Raw genomic sequence first — 18,065 nt, 5'->3', positions numbered from 1 at the left:
AGGGTTTAGAGAACCTTAAAGAAGAAAGGTTCAGGGGCAGTTTCCATATATATTGGCCTATTCCTCTTTTTCTTAATGGTGACTGCTCCTGCTCAAGCCGCACAGAAAAAGCATTATGGGTCCAGGAATTCATTCCAATTGCGCAGATAAAATATAATGGATAGAATACTACAGGATGGTGTATTAGTGTGTGAAAACAGTCCAGATTCAAGGATCCACAGGCATGTAGCTCCAGATCAGTGTTAGAAACTGAGATATGAAAGCTATATAGTACCTTAAACCCAGGTTATGGGCACAAAACCGGAATGTCCAGGCACGCTTTTTTATAACAAGAGTGCAAAGCTGAAAATGAATGAACTGCAGCTAAAATATTATCTTCATTTTTCACATGGTCCAGTCCTTTTCCTGCCCACCCCTCTAATATTCTTAAGAGGGTCTCTTCCCCAGTCTTCAGGAGTATAGCATCTAGATCAAGGGAATTAATAGTGCCACTGTATTCTGCTCTGGTCAGACCTCACCTGGAGTACTGTGTCCAGTTCTGGGCACCACAGTTCAAGAAGGACACTGACAAACTGGAACGTGTCCAGAGGAGGGCAACCAAAATGGTCAAAGGCCTGGAAACGATGCCTTATGAGGAACGGCCAAGGGAGCTGGGCATGTTTAGCCTGGAGAAGAGGAGGTTAAGGGGTGATATGATAGCCATGTTCAAATATATAAAAGGATGTCACATAGAGGAGGGAGAAAGGTTGTTTTCTGCTGCTCCAGAGAAGCGGACACGGAGCAATGGTTCCAAACTACAAGAAAGAAGATTCCACCTAAACATTAGGAAGAACTTCCTGACAGCAAGAGCTGTTTGACAGTGGAATTTGCTGCCAAGGAGTGTGGTGGAGTCTCCTTCTTTGGAGGTCTTTAAGCAGAGGCTTGACAACCATATGTCAGGAGTGCTCTGATGGTGTTTCCTGCTTGGCAGGGGGTTGGACTCGATGGCCCTTGTGGTCTCTTCCAACTCTATGATTCTATGATTCTATGAGTAGTTGGAAGTGGGGAGGCAGAAAAAGACCCTCTTTTCCTTCCACTCTGCAGTTTTAACCTGAAATCTTAGGCACAGTACTGCGTCCAGAGCTCAGAAACTGCTCTCGCTAATGAAATTCCCTGTCGCAAAATGCACCTAGAACAGGGGTCGGCAACCTAAGGCCCATAGGCCACAAACGGCCCGTGGGGGTCGTTTAACTGGCCCATGGACCTCCGCTGGCCACTCAGGAACCCCCGCCCCCACTCGGTCGGTTCCCGTGTGCCGTGCTAAACAGGCGTAGAGCAGAGTAGAGACCACCTTCTGCGACCCTGGCCAGCTTCTCATTGGCTCCAGGAAGCTCCTGAAGCCAATGGGAAGCTGCGCACGCCTCCTCCACGCCAGAAGGAGCGCCGCAAATAGTGTTTGCGCATGCATGCGCGTGCGCACACATACACACTCCAGCCCACCGCGGCGCTTGCGGGACCGTGAACTGGCCCAAGCCACAAAAACTTTGCCGACCCCTGGACTAGAACAATGGGAGTTTCGAACACTGCTCCAGATGGTGGAGATGTCAGGCACCATACTTGGTCACAAGTATCTGTGGTACCTCGGGTTACATACGCTTCAGGTTACAGACTCCGCTAACCCAGAAATAGTACCTCGGGTTAAGAACTTTGCTTCAGGATGGGAACAGAAATCGTGCAGCAGTTGTGCTGCGGCAGCTGGAGGCCCCATTAGCTAAAGTGGTGCTTCAGGTTAAGAACAGTTTCAGGTTAAGAACGGACCTCTGGAACGAATTAAGTACTTAACCTGAGGTACCACTGTAGTCGAATGCCAGGTGCAAAATGTGCAGGGCACCTGGCTAATTTTGAACATTGCCACAGGCGAGTCCTCCACAACTCCATGTTCTAGGAATTGGCTAGTCCTCAACCATGATGAGATGTGAATTGCCATGAGGTGTTTGGGTGGCTGTCCTCCCTAGTTCTTAGAAAAAATGCTCTTTTTAGCCATACAGCTCTTAGGATCAATTCTCCTTCTATCGGAATGGCTGGGAAAGCAGAAAAACTATGAACATAGGTGATTGTTGTCAAAGTGGCTAAGCCAAATACTTCTGAAATTCATAACGCCTCATGTTTAGCCCAGAACCTATTTATCCTGCTTTGCATGAGAAAAGAGTCTAGAGGGTGAGAAAAGAACATTTCATAACCGAAAATACCCATTTGTGGTGGTGTAAAGGGAACTGTTGGAGCTCAATAGTATCCCACATGTTTATGCAACTCCTTTACAAACCTGAATTATTTAAGCCTTTGCAGCCTGATCCGCAGTTATGTGAAGTCTAATACACTTTGTCTGCATTGCTCTTAACTTCATTATAGATCAAGCACAGGCGTCACATGCTTTCTTCTGCTGGACCCAGCGTTCAAAACTTCCATTGTTCTACGTGTGTTTTGCGACAGGGATTTTTATTAGTGCCACCAGTTTCTGAGCTCTGGACGCAGTACGGCACCTAAGATTTCAGATTATTGGGGGGCGGGGTGGGCTAGACCATGTGAAAAATGAGGATACAGTGGACCCTCGGGTTACATTACCTTTGGGTAATGTAACTTTTGGGTTGCGAACGCTGCAAACCCGGAGGTGTATACTTCTGGGTTTTACCGCATGTGCAGAAGCGCTCTATTGTGCCGCATGCGTGCGCAGAAGCGGCGCCTCTAGATGCGGAATTTTCAGGGTACATACAGACCCCTGGAACGAATTAAGTTCGTATCTGGAGGGTCCACTCCAGATATTTCAGCTACAGTTCATTCATTTTCAACTTTGTATTCTTGTTTTTTTAAAAATGCGCCCAGATATTCCTAGGTTTAAGGTGCCATTTAGCTCATAGCAGGGGTCAGCAAGGTTTACCTTGCCTGGGCAAGTTCACTCCAGGGAAATCCCTCTGTGGGCCGAATCACACATGCTCATGCCTGCGATTTCTGGCGTCTGTGCAGACGTGATTTCTGGCGCCATGGAAGTGAGTCCCCGTGCCACATTGTGCCGGTTCAGCGCAGCGCGCGGGGACTCGCCAAGCGGGTTGTTCGGTTCGGGGGCGGCTGAGGGGCCAGTTATACGACCCCCGTGGGCTGCTTGTGGCCCATGGGCCTTGGGTTGCCTATACCTGGCTCATAGTTTTCATATCTCAGTTTCGAACACTGCCTCAACCATTTGTACCGTGTCCTTTCTTCTAGCAGATCAAGGTAACCAGGTGACAGAAAAAAAAATAAAAAAAATTAGCAGGGGCAATTAGAATAAGATCTATTATTTGATTATTGACATAAACCTCCAGAGTGTATTTTGTATAGTTAAGCTTTTACCTCTGTCTTCAGTGCATTGTATTTTATTTTATTGCTATGGCTAGTGGCTGATGCAAATAAAGATTATTCTGATTCTGTAGAGGCAAATAGGTAGACTGAAGTTTTGCAAGTATTTTTTTAAAAAACATGCTCACAAAATCCTTTTAGAGATGTTTCTGCAACCTAAAATACATATAGAATTACAAAGTTGGAAGGGACCCCATGGGTCGTGTAGTCCAGGGGTCAGCAAACTTTTTCAGCAGGGGGCCAGTCCACTGACCCTCAGACCTTGTGGGGGGGCCGGACTATATTTTGAAGAAAAAGTATGAATGAATTCCTATGCCTCACAAATAACCCAGAGATGCATTTTAAATAAAAGAAGACATTCTACTTATGTAAAAACACGCTGATTCCCGGACCGTCCGCAGACTGGATTTAGAAGGCGATTGGGCCGGATCTGGCCCCCATGCCTTAGTTTGCCTACCTATGATCCAGCACAACATTTTCAATGCAGGAAATTCTGGAGTATCCCAATAGATGGGTGCGGGTGGCGGTTCTTTCACGCGGTGATAATGGGGCACTCAGATTTTATACCGCCCACGCCAGCCATATGGAAGTTCTTTCCATGTGGAAAGTCCCTAACGTTTGTAGTGGCTAAAGTGCTGAAACAACTACTTGTGTGTTAAAGGCTTTCTCAAATGTTCCTGCCTTGCAGAAGCAAAGGAAATGAGATACATGGAAGTGAGTCCAAACTTCTGGGCCTGCTGACCTTAGAGCCATTGGCAGCACCCTTGCAAACAGATAAATATCTAACTACAGAATTGCGTTTTTGTTTTGAAAATGGAACGAGATAGTTGTTAGCATATAGGCTAGCATGTTTAATTTTTAAGAACTGAAGTATTTTAAAGTAGCTTTAAGCGTATAGATACCATGAATTGTGCATATGTTGATCTAGTTTCTCCTAGGGTTGGCAACATAGCTATTTTGAGCAGGTTCTGTTGGCAAGGCACTGTTCTGCCACATCCTGCCGGGGCTACAAGTGCCAGGGGATGTTATGGTTTCTTCTGTGTACATTCTTGGAAAGATGGAGTCTATTATTATTAGAGACTACTGGTTGCTGTTAATCCTTAAGTAGGCATACACTTTTAAAAGCGTGTTAGAATAAGTTTCCTGAAGTGAGAGGCATTTGATTTGTTCTTAGGCAGCATGTGTTTTGAAACCCTTTCAACAAACATCAGAATATCTGCCTGCCTTCACCCTTAGGTGGCTAAATATTGTTCTGCTATCTGGACTAACCGAGCCATAGAAATTCCCCTCATCTTTGCTTATTTGTTCCTGTATTGGTTAGAAATGCATAATTTTGACAGCTGTTCCTGGATTTTCAGGTTTTTCCGTAACTAACTTCTTGTCTAAGTAAAACTGATTTATGACCTTAGAGGAATCACATACGAAAATCCCACACTACTCCTGTTCAAAGTATTTTGCAAACACTCTTTGGGTCAAGGCAGAGCTTTCCAAATTGTGTGTCGCGACACGTTCGTGTATCAGCTGCAGTGTGTGGGTGTGTCACACAAATGCTCCCTGTGCGTTAGTTTAACCTCCGGTTTGCTAGTAAAACTGAATTACTGTGTCGCAAAATGACGCATGTCTAAAAAGTGTGTCACCAACATGAAATGTTTGGAAAGCTCTGGGTTAGGGAAATACTGACCATTTAATGTTAGTAGCCTTTAGTGTTGTAATGTCTTGTCGCAGTTTGTTTTTTCTTCGTCTCTTTTTGCATGAAAAATTGCCCATGATCACTTATTAAGCATTATCACTTATTAAGCTTGCAGGTGACATGCTGGCGGTTCTAATAAATGTGTGGCCCAGGAAGGCTTTTTCTGGCTGCCATCTGTACCAGGTATAGATGCATCTATACCAGGGGTCAGCAGACCTTTTCAGCAGGGGGCCGGTCCACTGTCTCTCAGACCTTGGGGGCCGGACTATATTTTGGGGTGAGAAAATGAACAAATTCCTATGCCCCACAAATAACCCAGAGATGCATTTTAAATAAAAGCACGTATTCTACTCATGTAAAAACACCAGGCAGGCCCCACAAATAACCCAGAGATGCATTTTAAATAAAAGGACACATTCTACTCGTGTAAAAACACGCTGATTCCTGGACCTTCTGCGGACTGGATTTAGACGGCAATTGGTCCAGATCTGATCCCTGGACCTTAGTTTGCCTACCCATGATCTATACCAGTGTATAGACATCTCCATACTGTGACATTCTCTGGCACAAAATAGGCAGCATAGTAAAATGACGCAGGATCTTTGCATTGGGTCACCCCAAATTCACCATCAGATCACATAGCATGTCCATGGCTACAGCCTGCCCCCCAAAAATCACGCACCCACTGTTGCCTGGGGCTGCAATGGTGCAAAAATGTGGTTAAAAAGCATGGATCCACATGGATCCTCAGGATCTTTGCATTGGGTCAGCCCAAATTCACCATCAGATCACATAGCATGTCCATGGCTACAGCCTGCCCCCCAAAAATCACGCACCCACTGTTGCCTGGGGCTGCAATGGTGCAAAAACGTGGTTAAAAAGCATGGATCTACATGGATCCTCAGGATCTTTGCATTAGGTCACCCCAAATTCACCATCAGATCACATAGCATGTCCATGGCTACAGCCTGCCCCCCCAAAATCACACACCCACTGTTGCCTGGGGCTGCAATGGTGCAAAAACGTGGTTACAAAACATGGATCCACATGGATCCTCAGGATCTTTGCATTGGGTCAGCCCAAATTCACCATCAGAGCACATAGCATGTCCATGGCTACAGCCTGCCCCCCAAAAATCACGCACCCACTGTTGCCTGGGGCTGCAATGGTGCAAAAACGTGGTTACAAACCATGGATGCACAGGGATTCTCAGGATTTCTGCATTGGGTCACCCCAAATTCACCATCAGATCACATGTCTGTGGCCACAGCATGAAGCACAAAAATGATACATCCACTGTTTCATTCAGAATGTTTTTTCCTTTGTTTTCCTCCTCTAAAAACGATGTGCGTGTTATGGTCAGGTGCGTGTTATAGAGCGAAAAATACGGTAAATAAAATTATTATTACTATTATTATTATTTCATAGTTAAAATCTTATCAGTGCCTCAAATAGGCCAAAGTGAATAGACAGTTGTTGTAACCTGACTTTTGGTTTATGTTAAGGCTGAAAGGCAGGTTGTAATTTCAAATTTATAACTACAGAAACACACACACACACACACACACACACACACACACACACGTCTTATAGCTAGAAGCACCCTGATGGCCTCAATCTGATAGACTTGCATATAATGAATCATACAGATTAGAATCATGCAAATCAAGCTATAGTTTAGATAACCTATTAAAGACAAAAGAGCAGAGCTGTATTGTCTGGGGGTTTTTTTAGCTGGCACCTCTAACCTCTACCTTTTTTTTTCTGTGTGTGGTTTATCAAGGAAAAGATTGGTTTGCCTAACACTTTCCCTTGCTTTTTTTTCTTAAAAAAACCAACCTTCTTTCTTAACACTTCAGTAAATAGACGTTTTAAGCCGCTCCTCTGAGACTTTTTCTAACACTTCCTCAGCTATCAAACTTTCTACAGGAAGTGGGTGTGGGGTGCAAACAACCTTCAAAAGGCAGTGAGTTCTGCCTTCTGTTGTTTAATTGCTCTCTTTATGAGCTTCAGATCCCTCTGGCAAAGGGGCTCTGTCCAATTCCTTCGCTGCCTCATGTGCAATAGAACGCCGGTTATTTTAAATGTTTTATTTATAGTGGTACATCGGGTTACATACGCTTCAGGTTACAGACTCTGCTAACCCAGAAATAGTACCTCCGGTTAAGAACTTTGCTTCAGGATGAGAACAGAAATCGTGCTCCGGCGGTGCAGCAGGAGCAGGAGGCCCCATTAGCTAAAGTGGTGCTTCAGGTTAAGAACAGTTTCAGGTTAAGAACAGACCTCCAGAACGAATTAAGTACTTAACCCGTGGTATCACTGTATTTCAAAAAATGCTTTTCATAAAACTATGAAACAAGTTATTGCCATGGGCACGTTGTTTTGCACAAAGCAATTTGGTTTGTGTTTATTTATTATTTTTAAAAACATAAGCTCGAGGCAGCCCGGAGCAATCCACAAAGAAATGCAAAGTATTTTGTTTGGGACTTAGGAGCTGGTTCACAGGTGTGTATATCAAAACAAACATAGGGTCAAAGTTAGGGATGCTCAGGCCTTCAAGACTACTTTTTCCTCTTCTGTCGTATTTTTGCACAGAGATTTCAGCACCATTTGCTCTCTGCTGCACCATGTAACCTAAAGAGCAGCTCTTAATCTCTTGAGGAGCCTTGCCTGTCCAAGACTTTGCTGCCATGAGTCACGAAGCTGTTCAGACACGTTGCTTTAAGATGCCCATTCAGTTCCCTCCCTCGGGTCCTCCCTTAAAGAGGGCACGTATTGCGGTGAGACCTGGACAACTGGCACCCTGTGTTGTGGGTGGGTACGATTGGTCATACACAACACCCAATTGGTATGTCCCTCAAAGCTGGGTACAATCTGGCCAATGGGACGCAGTCCAAATAGTTTGAGGGACCTATTTATGCCCATGCACGTGACCCAGAGCTTCCTCTTTCGGCGTGTGCATTCGCAACACCCACCCACCTCTCCCTACCTTTAGGGCTTGTTGCACTTGACCTTGCTATACCGTTGTGTGTCGTCTGTCGTTGGGACAGGGGCACGGCAGGAATTTTCCCCACTTGGCTGGTTGGCTGTTGCCATTTGGGTTTTGCCTGCCGTGTAGCAAATCATCACAACTTGTAAGGTTGCAGATAGGCTCTGGTTCAGGTGATAGGGATGGGAGAACGCTCTCGCCATCCCTATGTGAAGGGTATTCTGTTAAAGGAATCCAGGGACTCAATGGTTTGGTCAACTCCTGTGAGGGGGTTGTGCCCGTGCCTGAGTCCAGGGGGACATTTGTGTGGTGGAGTTAGCCCATGCCCGGCTTTCCACTTATCCAGGTGTTCACCCTTGGCTGACCTATGCTGGTGTCCTGGGTCAGCGCTACCTGCATAGCAGGGAGTTAGTTGAACCAGAGCCTATGCAACCAGTCACTTTCTGTAATCAATAAAGTTGTGGCCTAAATTCTGCCAAAAACCAAACCAAAAAATTGAGTCAAGTGTGAATTTATTTAGGGGGGAGGTTTCTGGGTCTGAACATGCAAATGACCTCTCTTCATATTCTTATCAACATAGCATGAATCCTTCTAAGTCTCGGTGGTGCCAGAACCATTTTTGGCTTGCTAGAGTGATAAATTATTCTTCCTACATTTGGTAACACAAGTCTTCAACTCTGCATTGTCGCTTCTTAATGCTGGGTGCCTGTTTTTTTAACTGCTGCTGTGGATCAATAGTGGGACTAGGTTGTCATACTCATCCGGAGCATTTGTCTGGCCTTTTTAATACAGTCATACGTTGGAAGTCGAATGGAATCCACTCCGCAAGTCCGTTCAACTTCCAAAACGTTCAGAAACCAAAGCTCAGTTTCTGATTGGCTGCAGGAAGCTCCAGTCGGAAGCCCCATTGGGCGTTCGGCTTCCAAAAATAGTTCGCAAATTGAAACAGTGACTTCCGAGTTTGCGGTGTTTGGGAGCCAAAACGTTCAAGAACTAAGCTGTTCAAAAACCAAGGGAGGACTGTACTTTGAAGAGAACAATAGATTATGCCCTCCTGCCTCCCTGGTGGTCCTTTCACCTGTCCTTTCTCACTGACCGTGGACGCTTCCTTATCCATTTTATACCACGAATTACTGTGAAACCCCTCTTTGTTGTTGTTTAGTCGTTTAGTCGTGTCCGACTCTTCGTGACCCCCTGGACCAGAGCACGCCAGGCACTCCTGTCTTCCACTGCCTCCTGCAGTTTGGCCAAACTCATGCTGGTAGCTTTGAGAACACTGTCCAACCATCCCGTCTTCTGTCGTCCCCTTCTCCTTGTGCCCTCCATCTTTCCCAACATCAGGGTCTTTTCCAGGGAGTCTTCTCTTATGAGGTGGCCAAAGTATTGGAGCCTCAGCTTCACGATCTGTCCTTCCAGTGAGCACTCAGGGCTGATTTCCTTAAGAATGGATAGGTTTGATCTTCTTGCAGTCCATGGGACTCTCAAGAGTCTCCTCCAGCACCATAATTCAAAAGCATCAATTCTTCGGCGATCAGCCTTCTTTATGGTCCAGCTCTCACTTCCATACATCACTGCTGGGAAAACCATGGCTTTAACTATACGGACCTTTTTTGGCAAGGTGATGTGTCTGCTTTTTAAGACGCTGTATAGCTTTTAAGATGCTGTCTTTGGACTATAAAGTAACTTGAATAGAAAACAATCTTTAGAAAGATGTTTCCTCCAAAAGTATTTTATTTTAAATATCCGATTTAAATTTTTAAAATCTGATTTTTTTGATTGATTTATTTTTAAAATCATTGATTTTTATCCACCCCGGTAGAAACTACCCTACAGAGGTGAAGTTTACGTTTGTTGCTCCATCCACTGTCTCTCTCCCAGCCCATGTGGCCCTTGGAAGCTTGCCCAGAGAGAAAGTGGCCCTCAGACTCAGAATGTGATCCCACCCTTGTACTATGTATCTTAAGTGCTTTGATCCTGTGGTCTACTGTCCTTGTTCCAGTCAGGAAACATGCCGTGAAAATGTAACAGGTTTTTCAGTGCATACATTAAATGTAGGATGGGGAGAGGAAGGCAGGGATGTATACATTTGCTTTCCTTAATGTAAGTAACAGCAGTCCTTCTTGAAATTAAATTACTCATTTTCATGTTTCCAGGAGCGAACCCACAGTATGTACATATCAAATGTCATTAATTCTACTTAAATCTTCGTTATAGAGCTGCTGGACTTTGACCTTAATGCTCCGCTTAGCCCCCTGGCAGGCAGACAAAACAACTAAACTGAAAGCCTGAAATTTGAGCGTTCGAAATCCTATTTCGGGTGATGGGTGTAGTAGCTCCAGAGAGCTAGAGGAGAGGATGAGTGTAAACAGTTGGCTATAGCGTGGAAGAGAGAGAATCTAATGGCAAGCGTGCCTGAAGGAGCATCTCCTTCTCAGTAGTATTCCTTGTTTGTCCTTTCGGTAGTAAACCTGAAGGAGCATCTCCACCTCCATCGTTCTGCCCGGACACTGAGGTCCAGCACCGAGGGCCTTCTGGCGGTTCCCTCACTGCGAGAAGTGAGGTTACAGGGAACCAGGCAGAGGGCCTTCTCGGTAGTGGCACCTGCCCTGTGGAATGCCCTCCCACCAGATGTCAAAGAGAAAAATAGCTACCAAACTTTTAGAAGACACCTGAAGGCAGCCCTGTTTAGGGAAGCTTTTAATGTTTAATAGGGCATTGTATGTTAGTGTTTTGTTGGAAGCCACCCAGAGTGTCTGGGGAAACCCAGCCAGATGGGCGGGTTATAAATAATAAATTATTATTATTAGGTAAAGGTAAAGGGACCCCTGACCATTAGGTCCAGTCGTGACCGACTCTGGGGTTGCGGCGCTCATCTCGCTTTATTGGCCGAGGGAGCCGGCATACAGCTTCCAGGTCATGTGGCCAGCATAACGAAGCCGCTTCTGGCGAACCACAGCAGCGCACGGAAAACCGTTTACCTTCCCGCCAGAGTGGTACCTATTTATCTACTTGCACTGCATGCTTTCGAACTGCTAGGTGGGCAGGAGCAGGGACCGAGCAATGGGAGCTCACCCCGTCACGGGGATTCGAACCAACAACCTTTTGATCGGCAAGTCCTAGGCTCTGTGGTTTAACCCACAGCGCCACCCGCGTCCCTTATTATTATTATTGTTTTATTGTGCTTTTGCTTTAATGCGCTTGGCAGATACGGCTGCCTATGAGAGCGCAGGTGCAGCTGCTCAGGATCCCGGTTTTGTCAACCCTAGCTTGCAGAACTGGCAACCCCTCGCCCCTTTTCGAACACCCTCCCTTGTGCAGTGTTCCCTCATCATCCACTCCTCTCCCCTCTCCTTGTGAGTCCTCCAGGGCAGCCGCCACCGCTGCCTCTGGTTCTCTGAGATGCCTCGCCCGCCCCAAAGAAAGGTGTCTCCTGAAAGTGAAAAACTTCTGGGAAATGATATATAATGAGATGAAAAAGATGTTGAAATATACAATTACTAAGAAACCAGAAGCATTTTCACTTCGCATTGTAGGGGAGGATATTAACAGACAGGATTGTAAGTTGTTTTTATATGCAACAACAGCAGCAAGAATACTATTGGCACAAAAATGGAAGCAAGAAGAATTGCCGACGAAAGAAGAATGGCAAATGAAGTTAATGGACTATGCAGAATTAGATAAACTAACAGGAAGGATTCGAAACCTGTGGGATTAGAGATTCTTAGAGGACTGGAGTAAATATTTGAACTATTTGAAAAGCAATTGTAATAAACGGGTTACGCTAGTAGGACTGCAAGAAGTTCTGTAAGGAGGAGTTTGTGAAATATTGCAAGGAAGACTTTGAAAAGAATTATTAGTTAATGACAATTAAAAGTAATAGAGAAATTAAGAAATGCAGAACAAGTGATAAAGAACGGAAAATCTTCAGAGGTTGTTGACAGAAGTCTAAAATATTGTTTAAGATAAGAAGTTATGTTAAATGATTGTTGGAAATGGTGTGTGTGTGTGTGAATATATGTATATATATGTATATATATGTATATATATATATATATATATATGTGTGTGTGTGTGTGTGTGTGTGTATATATATATAGAGGTAAAGGTAAAGGTACCCCTGCCCGTACGGGCCAGTCTTGCCAGACTCTGGGGTTGGTGCGCCCATCTCACTCAAGAGGCCAGGGGCCAGCGCTGTCCGGAGACACTTCCGGGTCACGTGGCCAGCGTGACATTGCTGCTCTGGCGAGCCAGAGCCGCACACGGAAACGGCATTTACCTTCCCGCTAGTAAGCGGTCCCTATTTATCTACTTGCACCCGGGGGTGCTTTCGAACTGCTAGGTTGGCAGGCGCTGGGACCAAACGACAGGAGCGCACCCCGCCGCAGGGATTCGAACCACCGACCTTTCGATCAGCAAGCCCTAGGCACTGAGGCTTTTACCCACAGCGCCACCTGCGTCCCATGTGTATATATATATATATATATATATATATGTGTGTGTGTGTGTGTGTGTGTGTGTATATATATATATATGTGTATATATATATATATATATATATATGTGTATATATATATATATATGTGTGTGTGTGTGTGTGTATATATATATATATGTGTGTGTGTATATATATATATATATATATGTGTGTGTGTATATATATATATATATGTGTATATATATATATATAGTGCCTCCCACCTGGCCAGTCCCAGAGGTGGGTAAGAGAGACAGAAGCCAGTGTTACCTGCGGCACCCCTGACCGTCATTCAAGGCACCCCAGAGTGCCGCGACACACTGGTTGCAAACCCCTGGACTATAACATAGTGAAAACATAACTTTCATATGCACTGGGAAACCGACAAACTTGTGCAACTCGCTTTATTGTGATATTAAGCTTTATTGCGGTGGTCTGGAACCAATCCCGCAACACCTCCTCTGAGGTATCCTTGTATTTATGGTCTTAAATTTTCTGCACAGCATTTAACCAGTCAAAAAAGATTGGGTCCGTTGCTGAGACAAATATTCTTAAAGCACGAACATTACGGGAAGAGCAAAGGAAATACAGTGGTACCTCTGGTTACATACTTAATTCATTCCGGAGGTCCGTTCTTAACCTGAAACTGTGCTTAACCTGAAGCACCACTTTAGCTAATGGGGCCTCCTGCTGCTGCTGTGCTGCCGGAGCACGATTTCTGTTCTCATCCTGAAGCAAAGTTCTTAACCCGAGGTACTATTTCTGGGTTAGTGGAGTCTGTAACCTGAAGCATATGTAACCCGAGGTACCACTGTAATCGCGGACAGGTTTGATACATGAGCTAATTACAAAAAAACCCCACAACAGATTAGAAAGGTATTATTGGAATAAGATCGTGTCACTAACTTTAAACAACAACAACAACAGCAACGACACCAACAGCAATAATGAATTGTTTGTCTTCATTTTCATTATCCCCAAGAAACTCGGGGCACCGTTTTTAACTCATTCCCATGTTACCCTCCCAGCAACTCTGAGATCAATTAGGCAGAGAGTATGATTTTCTCAACATTGCCTGATCAGCTTTGTGGTTGAATGACGTCTTGAACCTTTGTCTTCTTGGTGCTAGTCTTACATTCTAGGCAGTGCCCTTCCCCCTGTATCAGGTCGGCAAGGTTTACCTTGCCTGGGCCGGTTCACTCCAGCAGAGATCCCTCCGTGGACCGGATCACGCACGCGATTTCCGGAGCCGCGAAAGCAAGCAGAAGGCCATGTGTTCAGTCCCCAGCACCTCTGCTTAGGTCTGCATAAGACCACTGTGTACTCAGTTGATTTGCAAGATGAAAGACTCATTTTTATAGTACAGTGGTACCTTGGTTCTCAAACGCCTTGGTTCCCAAACACCAAAAACCCGGAATTAAGTGTTCTGGTTTTTGAAAGCTTTTCAGAAGCCAAATGTCTGATGCGACTGTCAGCTATTGTTTCGGGGGCGCCTGCACCAATCAGAAACCGCGCCTTGGTTTTCAAACATTTTGGAAGTCAAACAGACTTCTGGAACTGATTAAGTTTGGGAACCAACGTACCACTGTATTTGGTGCTTTTGTTTTTGCTATTTATTTTGCGTTTTTGTTTTTGAGGCTTTTTCAGTTAATTTGTTTTTGTGACTGTGTGGAACCCAGTTCAGCTACTGATTGATTGTGTGGCTGTGGAAATGGATAAAAGCCCCCCATCCAAACAATGACTATCATCAGTGCAAGTAAGAATTTTTTTTAAAAAAATTATCATTTACAATACTGTCTTATTTATTTTATAGTACAGTACATTGATTATTGCCTTCATTTTATGGATCAGTGGTCTCGTTAGATAGTAAAATTAATGTTAAATTGCTGTTTTAGGGGTTGTTTTTAAAAGTCTGGAACGGATTAATCCATCTTGCATTACTTTCCATGGGAAAGCGTGCCTTGGTTTTGGAACGCTTTGGTTTTTGGAATGGACTTCCAGAATGGATTACGTTTGAGAACCAAGGTATCACTCTACAATGACAGCCCTTTCTAGTCTGTTGTCAAATTTAGGAGAAATTGTCGCTTGCACAGATTTGGCCCAGTCATATGTCTTGTCTCAAGCCCAGCCATGCCATACTGGAAGTATATTTGCTCATCTTTGTTTGTGTCTTCCAGCTCTCATTTGTGGTCATTGATTGTTTTTTATGAGGTGTTTCCTTGTTCTGCACATTTTACTATTAATGGATGTTTGCCAGTGAAACAAGTGTCTGCATCATCCAGATTTTGCATTTATTTTTCCTACTTTAACAGGATAATAGGAGGAAATGTTTAGATATGGTTTCTCATGGGACAGCTTAAGAACAAAGCTGTTGTGCTGGAGGAGCAAGGCATCCTTTTCTACTCAATCCCTGTTTTTCTGATCATGACGGTTCTTTGCAATTCATAAACCTGGAATTATTGAGTAAAATCGGGTTGTTTTTCAATTTCCTCATCATTTAGTTATGGAAAAAATAATTTTCATGAATTTTAATAAGCAATTCCAGTCTAATACTCATGGGTGCTCTTAAGTATTTCCAAGAATTAAGTAAATTATTTTCGGCCCATCAGATCAGCTTCACAAGTAATTGAACAGATATACAGTAATACATCCGTGACTGTCCGCCTCGTCTAGCATCCTTTCTGGTGAACGTCCGTGGCAAACCTGGAAGTACTGGAACGGGTTATTTCCGCGTTTTCCGCTTGCGCATGCGCAGAAGCGCAAACCGATCCATGTGCGTGCACAGACATGGTGCTTTGCCCTGTATCCTTTTCGGCTAGTGGTCGGGGCTCCAGAACGGATCCCGGTCACAAAACAAGGTACCACTGTATCTGAAACAAAAATCAGCAGAGGAAGATTTTGGGAGAAATTAGACTCATTGTAGCCAGAACACTGATGCTGTTATGTAACACTGATACTTATGTTAGCAATTCCTGCTGGAGTTCCCCCATCATTTCTCTTCTTCATAAAGTGCATTCAGTTTGCAGTAGTTTGCCCTAACTGGACATCAGTTCACAAATACCGTATTAATTGAAGGGTATTTGCTGTTTAGAATATAACTTGCTCTAATTAACTGATTGCCCAGAAATCCAACACAGCTCCTACTCATCTGAAATATTCAGTTCTGCATATAGGTCACACCTAAAAATTGGTACTGGGGATTAACAATTTGAAATGCATTTTCTGTGCTGCTTTCCAAGTACTTAGAAACTATTTTTTGTTCTGTATATGTATTAAATTCTGTGTACATTAAACATTTTCCTGTATTTTAATATTGTTTACATGTCGTCCATGGTTTAGACTCTTATACAAATCCTGCATACATTGCAATATATTTACCAGGTGGGGCACATCACATTTTGTTGCATCACAATTCTTTCTCGCTCTGTAATCGAGTATGAACTTGCATATATTAGCATGGATTTCTGCCAATCCTTGATAACTAGCTTAAAATGGTGAGCAGTCTTACGAATGCTTGGTAGCTTTTTCTTTCATTGCTTGTTGCATTGTTGATTTCCCTTCCTGGAGCTGCATACAATGTTAAGGATTCATTTGAATTCTAGACACGGTAGTTCCATGTCACGGAGCCAGGATCCTTCCCCAAGGGAAAAGGTGAAAGTGCTTCCCATCACTCACCTTCCCTGCCAGTGATTAGGGACTGACATTGACTACTTCCAGTGGGAGTCCCAAGGAGTCATTTTCAGCCAGAAAGAGTGTAATTGTGATACAGTTCCTGGGAGGGGGGACGACGAGAAACTGACAGAATGAAGACCAATTAAACTCTTTATTCCTTTCCCTACAGGAATACAGCGAGTCCCATAATAAACCACTCTCTGATCTTCACAGTGAGTAGTTTTATGGTTACTTCCTGCAATCTTAGATACACTTACTTCTGCGCTGAACTCAATGATACTTACCGTATTTTTCGCTCTATAAGACGCACCAGACCACAAGACGCACCTAGTTTTTGGAGGAGGAAAACAAGAAAAAAAATATTCTGAATCTCAGAAGCCAGAACAGCAAGAGGGATTGCTGCGCAGTGAAAGCAGCAATCCCTCTTGCTGTTCTGACTTCTGGGATAGCTGTACAGCCTGCATTCGCGCCATAAGACGCACACACATTTCCCCTTACTTTTTAGGAGGGAAAAAGTGAGTCTTATAGAGCAAAAAATACGGTACTTCCGAGTTAGAAAAAGAGAGAGCATAGGATTATGCTATCGGCCTGTGATCCTAGATACGGTCACTTGTAAGAAATGCCCTTTGAACTCCACGAGGCCTGCCACCAGTTAAAAATATACTTTGGATTGGCAAGACCCAGTGAGCATACACTTATTGTATTTACTTTTAAAATTATTGATGGTTCGCCAGATCTTGCGTAATAATATGAAAAGCGGAAGCAAAGTGCTGTTGCCCTTACAGATTCACTGTGTGTTTTCCCCTTCCTTTCCCAGCATTGGCTTTGTTTTGTTTTAAAGAAAGTAATATTGATCTCAAATCCAGTTTAGGCTGCATGGGATTTAAAAACGCGGCTGGCTTTAGAATGCTGTCATTCTTCTCTCAAAGGACTTTCCACTTGACAGCAAATCTCTCGTCGTTGCCTAGAACCACGGAAGGCGTTTTTTTGCTTCAGACTGTGTAAACAATAGTGTGAGACCCTGCAGTTTCTTACTGTACGAGAAACTGAAGGCATTGGTTATTTGCGTAATTCTGCTTGAGCAGAGCGATTGCAAGAATCTGTTCCTTTTTTCTGAAGAACCGAATGAGGCTTTGGAAGCAGGCAGCCATATGCAAATCAAGGATACAAGGTTCAGTGCATTCCAGCACATTTAAGAGTCCCTGTGTGACTTTCTTTGCGCTCTTGAACTACAGTAAACAAAACCAAAAAGCATTAGTTTTAACAAACTTGTAATCCCATACACACTTACCTGGGAGGAGCCTCATTGAACACAGTGGGGCTTACTTATAAGTAAACATGCATAGGTTTTCACGGTCTGCTCAAGCATGAAAAATGTGCTTACTAAATGGATACGGCCAAAAAACCCCCAAAGACTTACAAAACAGCTGAGTTTAGATGGATTGCATTTTCAATTACAAAGATTCTTCAGAAACAGGTTAAGATGTGTTTGTTACTTGGTCTGCATACTTCTTTAAAAAGAAGGTGTTTCCTTCCTAGTGTTTTTATCCTTCATTTGTCAGTGATCTTATCTTCCTTTTTATTCAGTAAAGCATTGAAGAATCTGTGTCAGTGTAAACTAGTCTGTGTTGAGGAGCCACAAACTGTGACTAGAGGGAGGGCTTGAACTGAGCAATCCTGTACTTGCATTATGCTGGGTCCATAGATAAGCGTAGGGACACCGATGGCACTGTGGTCTAAACCACTGAGCCACTTGGGCTTGCCAATCAGAAGGTTGGCGGTTCGAATCCCCATGACGGGGTGAGCTCCCATTGCTCTGTCCCAGCTCCTGCTGACCTAGCAGTTTGAAAGTGTGCCAGCGCAGGTAGATA

At 44.0% G+C, this 18,065-nt stretch overlaps 1 protein-coding gene and 1 long non-coding RNA gene across 4 annotated transcripts in view; both read left to right on the top strand.

Moving 5' to 3' along the window:
• The window catches only part of LOC307226832, a 207,822-nt gene that overhangs the window by 76,905 nt on the left and 112,852 nt on the right, over window positions 1–18,065 (top strand). The window lies entirely within an intron of this gene.
• The window catches only part of SEMA4D (semaphorin 4D), a 117,657-nt gene that overhangs the window by 6,454 nt on the left and 93,138 nt on the right, over window positions 1–18,065 (top strand). For all 3 annotated transcript variants that reach the window (XM_079995423.1, XM_079995425.1, XM_079995424.1), the window contains exon 2: window positions 16,364–16,406. The gene's annotated coding sequence lies outside the window, so the exon portion shown is untranslated. The remainder of the gene's footprint in view (window positions 1–16,363; window positions 16,407–18,065) is intronic.

This window comes from Podarcis cretensis (assembly GCF_951804945.1).
Source record: "Podarcis cretensis genome assembly, chromosome: 11".
NCBI classification, from domain to species: domain Eukaryota; kingdom Metazoa; phylum Chordata; class Lepidosauria; order Squamata; family Lacertidae; genus Podarcis; species Podarcis cretensis.
This window is presented reverse-complemented; position numbering and strand designations above follow the sequence as displayed.